Consider the following 5897-nt stretch of genomic DNA (forward strand, 5'->3'; position numbering starts at 1 on the left):
CGAAGCAAACACACAGTTCTTCATCTATCTCCAAAGTTCGTTCTGCTATAATTCTCATCATCCCAATTGCATCCCTGGTTCCTTTTCCTCTTCTAAATCCAAACTGATCTTCTCCAAGTACATCCTCTATTTTCCTTTCAATTCTTCTTTTAAGTATCTTTGCTGTATGTGCAATAAGGCTTATTGTGCGATGGTCGCTGCATTTTGTAGCTTTTGTCTTTTTCTTTAAGGCAATCAGTGTAACTTCTGTAAAGTCCTTGGGCCACTCTCCACTTTCCACTTTAACAGCACAAAAACAAAATTAGCAGCTTCATCAATCTTTTGTGCCATCTTAAGAAACAAATGGATCATTGGCACACAGTTCAGAACAGTTCACACTAGGGAACTAAAAGGCAACGCAACTGTTATAAGACTGGTATGCTACATTGCCTGGAATTTGAGTTTCTCAGTCTTTCTGTGAGCTCCATTTCCGTTTCCTCAATTTGCACTGCTCCATTCAGTAACATGTATTCAACTCAGGCTGATAAGAGTTATCGGAAATTTTTGTTGTCAGTTTCCTAGGTGTGCCCTTGCCCTTACAATGTGACAAACCATTTATAAAAACCACCAAGATGGATTATGAAACCTAACATAAGCTTTACACAAAACGTTTAGTTTCTTAGGTAATGAGAATTGACAGATGACAAATAAAACTCTTTCCTGTGCACACAAGTACAAAACACTCACCATGCTTTCTCTCCCAGCAGGAAGTATTTCTTCAGCTCTTTGTACCACATTCTTGGTATTCCTGTTGTAAAAGAATGCAGAATGTTTCATAACCATGAAACTACTTTTATCATGTATGATGGTTGGGTTGTAAATAAATTCACTTTCAAGAATCCTAGTGTTATAGCACCCTACTTTTAACAAATGTACCACTATCTAACTGGGACCAGTTGCCCAAGTCTGCAAGGAAACATACAAACACATGTGTTTACAAACACATACTGATGTGGATTTTTCGGTTCTCACAACAGAAACTATGCAGCTTACTGTCTAATGAGCTATTGTGCAGTTTGTGAGATTCTTTGCATAATGTTTCGAGGGCGGCTGATTCACCCGTTGAGGGAACATCCTGCTTCCATAGCATTGGTAACAGTTAACCAGACTGCATAGATTTAGGTCACGGAGATGCTAATAATATTAAATATGCATTAGCATATCCTGCAACTTCACCATCAGATCTCATGTCTACCTTTACAAGTGGGATAGGTATCTGTAACAGAAGAAAAAAGGGTATAAACTGTAAAAATGTGCAATCTAATAGAAACATGGCGCTCAGGGAGCATGCTGAAAAGTTTAGAAGAAACCCGTGTACAGTTGTAGTATTTAGAAGTGACGGTCCAGGAAAAGCTGCACAGCGGATGGGCAGGTCCATTTGTGAAAGTTGAGAGGTGCTGTGATTAGTCATTCGTCTGTTTTCAGTGCGATCAGACCTCACAAGTTCAGTTAAAAGCATTCTTCCAGTCAAGTTAAAAAGTTCAGACTCTTGGAGTCATGTTTGAGTGTATTTTTCTCTATTTGCTGTATTAATATTTTATTTTATTGTTTATTTTTATTTGTTGATTTTCTTTTTTGTTTATTTATATTTGTACATTTTTTCTATCTCCTTTAACATGCCACCTACAAGAAGTAAACTGAGTGGAAAAGTGTTGCATTCACAATCAAGAGAAATTTTTAGTAATGTATATAAGTGTATGAAAGAGGCTGGGCCAGCAATTACAGTGAAGAATAGAGGACTGGAAGTAGCAAAGGCAACAGGTGTATCGGAAAGTAGTGTCAGAAGAATAATAAGAGAAACAAAAAATATCGAATCTGGGGCTTCCACTTCCTTTTCGACACCCCATAAAGAAAGACCTAGGAAATCTCCACTAGCCACTTTGGATCACTAAGGAGTCTGTGGTGCGAAGAACAATTATTGACTTCTACATAGTTGAAAAATGGAGACCTACCCTGAAAAATGTTCATAAAAAGTTGAAGAAAACGTTAGATTTTCAGGGATGCATCTCCACATTAAAGAAAATTATTTTGAAACTGGGGATCTGATGGAAGAAAACAAAAAATAATCGACAGCTATGTGAGAGCAGTGTAGGAAGGGGGGAAGGGTAAGTCTTGTCCGGATGTTCGAGACGGATGTGCCGCTGATGCTCCTTCAATCTCATGTCCACGGAGCAGCCTGTCTACATTGGGCAGACAGGCCGCTCTGTGGACAGCGGCACATCCATCTCGAACATCCAGACAAGTCAGCTGTAGCTGAACACAGCATCGATCTGGGATACCATATTCAGCTTCAGAATACCTCCATCCTCGCCACCAAGACCCGCTATATGGATCGCATTATTACGGAAGCCGTTGAGATTGAACTCCATCCTGAAAATATGAACAGAGGGGGGGGTCTGACTCAGCAAGTCATGGAAGCCTCTCATCTGTTCATGACACCAGATCCAGAAGGCTACACAGGCCATGACCGACTAACATAACAACCCCCCCCCAGCTTAAGGGTTACTGCCCATCCTTTAACCTTGCCTTTCTCTCACCCAACACGAAACCCTGCTCTGTCCCACCGCATTTTCCCCCCACTCCACTGATTTCACATTTAGGCTTGTCCTTCCCCCCTTCTTTCACTGTTCTCACATAGCTGTGTATTTTTCCAACACCAGTCTGCTTGTACCGGTTCTCACGGTCTCTTCGCCTGCAGATTTCTTGTATTTTTCTTTTTACCCTGAAGATGGAGGCGATACGTTCCTCCGAAACGTCGGTTAACACCACATATACACGGTGCCAAATCCCAGAAGACTGCTTTCTTCATAGTTACCGCCGTGAAAACCTCAAACCTTACATAATTACTTCTATTTGGCATAAGGAAAAATTGCTTGATCAGTGGAAGGAGTCTACTATTGTACCAGTTCACAAGAAGGGTGACAAAACTGACTTTGGTAATTATCGAGAGATATCACTGTTATCAACTTCATACAAAATTTTATCCAATATTTTTCTCTCAAGGTTAAGTCCATATATAGATAAAATTATTGGGGATCATCAGTGTGGGTTTCGATGTAACAGACCAACTACAGACCAGATCTTTTCAATCGTCAGATATTGGAGAAAGAATGGGAGAACGATGAGACAGTACATCAAATATTCATAGACATCAAGAAAGCCTATGATTCAGTTAGGAGGGAAGTATTGTACAATATTATGATAGAGTGTAGGATACCCATGACACTAGTTGGGTTGATTAAAATCTGTTTAAATGAAACATATAGTAAAGTTTGTGTAGGTAAACATTTGTCTGATAAACTTCCTATCCAGATTGGTCTAAAACAAGGAGATGCTTTATCGCCACTCCTTTTCAACTTTGCTTTAGAATATGCCATTAGAAATGCCCAGGGAAACCAGGTGGAACTGAAATTAAATGGGACACATCAGCTGTTAGCCTAGCTGATGATGTCAATATACTGTTTGATAATGTAGATACCATAAAGAATAACACAAAAACTTTAATTGATGCAAGTAAAGAGGTTGGTCTAGAAGAAAACACTGAGAAAACTAAGTATATGTTGCTGTCTCATCACCAAAATGCAGGGCAAAATCATGATATAAAGATAGGAAACAGATGTTTTGAAAATGTGGCACAATTCAGGTATTTGGGAACAATGATAAAATATTGAAACCTGATTCAGGAGGAAATTAAGAGGAGATTGAACTCTGGTAATGCTTGCTACCATTCAGTCCAGAACCTTTTGTCTTCTCATCTGCTGTCCAAAAACACAAGAAGTAGAACATACAAAACTTTAATTTTGACTGTGGTTCTGTATGGAAGGAACAGAGACTGAGGGTGTTTGAGACCAGGGTGTTGAGGAGAAAATTTGGACCAAAGAGAGATGAAGTGACTGGAGGTTGGAGAAAACTGCATAATGAGGAGCTTCATAACTTGTACTCTTCTCCAAGAATAATTAGAATGATCAAGTCAAGGAGGATGAGGTGGGCAGGGCATGTAGCAGGAATGGAGGAGACAAGGAATGCGTATGGGATATTGGTGGGAAAGCCAGAAGGAAAGAGACCACTGGGAAGACCAAGGCGTAAGTGGGTGGAAAATATTGAAATGGGTCTTGGAGAGATAAGATGGGCTGGTATGAATTGGATTGATCTAGCTCAGGATAAGGACCAGTGAAGGGCTCTTGTGAACACGGTAATGAACCCGGGTCCCATAAAATGCTGGGAAATTCTTGAGTACCTGCAGATTTGGCTTCTCTTCAAGAGAGCTCAGCTCCATAAGTAAGTAAGCCCTCATTATTCTCATTAGCCACTTCTTTCGTAAGAGAACATAGTTAATAGCATACAGTTCAGTGGTTCTTACCTGCAGTCACTAGAGCGTTGAGGCTTTCTGCTGGAACTGCCACTCTGTTCAGGTGGACCCTTTAGGCTGTAGTGAAATCACTGTCCAGGAAATGTTTGCTGCACAAATATTTATTGTGCAGCCTTCTAGCAGAATGAATATTGCAGGGTATTCCAACTTTTCCAGCCCATACTGCAGCCCTGTAAAAGTAGAACAAATAGTCTCAAAACCTAGGAATAATTTTTCAGTAAACATTACAAACTTGGTACACATTCTAAATTTTTGGCTTATGTTGAATAAACTGAACACAGACATACACTAAACTTAATTTATTCATTGGATTAAGCAATGCATAGCAAAGTAATTACACCATGAATTAAAACAGACATACCGTGCTGGATTCCTTGGAAAGCTGAAGAATTTGATGCCTTGCTTGCTGGATGATAAGCACCCAGCAGCTCCACTTGTTTTCGTTTTCATGTTTATACTGCAAGACGCAATACAAAAATTATAACACCAATACGGTACTCTTAGAACACCTTCACATTCAACAGACAATCTTTGGGATAAACCAAAAGTTGCAGAACATATCATAAAACAAATATCGTTTAGATGACAGTTCATGATAACCTCAAAAATTTTAGGCTTGAAGAATTCTATGTTTCTAATTTCATTTGTGGCAGTAAGCATAACATTCATATACACAAATATAATATGGAGCTGTAACTTCGTTCGCAAATGTCTACTTTTGTTTCGCAACCACATCAAATCAAAATTCATACTTACCAATTTGCATATATTGAACCACCATAACCACATATATTGTTTATTGTTATTAAATAACTCCACAAATCCTGTACAGGGGCTTTAGCACCCATAGGATATAGAGCTAGTCAAACTTATACAATCTCATACAAAACATAAAAAGATACATGGGGTAACATTAAATCAAGCCATATCACAACAACATACATTCATGCACTGTTAGAAATACAACCTTTTACTTCTTACTACTCCAAGTTCATTCGTCACAATCATTAAACATTAATCATAAAACAACATCACATAATACTAAGTGATAAACATAATTAAAAAATATAACATACAGTTAATCCCATTTACATCCAATCAGTATTTACAAATTATTTTGATTAAAATACTCCTCTAATGAATAAAATGACCACGAGCAAAGATATCTCTTTAATGCTGGTTAAACAATTCAATTTTATATGATAATGATTTTATATTTATAGGAAGATGGTTAAATATCCTCATTCCAATACCATATGTCCCTTCATTATATATTGTTAATCTAGCAGATGGAAAATGAAGGTCAGTATTGTGCCTAGTGTTTAGACCATGAATTTCTTGATTAATTTTATAAAGATGCTTATTTCTCACAACAAATATCATCAAAGAAAATATATATTGAGAATAAAATGGTAAAATTTCCCAATTTTTAAAAAGTTGTATACAAGAGTCTCTACATCTAGTCTTAGTCATAATACGGAGTATTCGT

At 38.0% G+C, this 5897-nt stretch overlaps 1 long non-coding RNA gene across 1 annotated transcript; it reads right to left on the reverse strand.

Annotated features, from left to right (window-relative positions):
* Nucleotides 1-282: 282 nt before the first annotated feature.
* On the reverse strand, nt 283-4860 carry LOC117282460. The gene is made up of 3 exons (XR_004513195.1): nt 4770-4860; nt 4400-4578; nt 283-1255 (listed from the first exon to the last, which is right to left on the reverse strand). It is a non-coding gene; the product is annotated as an uncharacterized LOC117282460 (long non-coding RNA).
* Between the last annotated feature and the right edge of the window lie 1037 nt (nt 4861-5897).

The sequence above is a fragment of the Cryptotermes secundus genome, unplaced genomic scaffold (assembly GCF_002891405.2).
Source record: "Cryptotermes secundus unplaced genomic scaffold, Csec_1.0 scaffold1523, whole genome shotgun sequence".
NCBI classification, from domain to species: Eukaryota; Metazoa; Arthropoda; class Insecta; order Blattodea; family Kalotermitidae; genus Cryptotermes; species Cryptotermes secundus.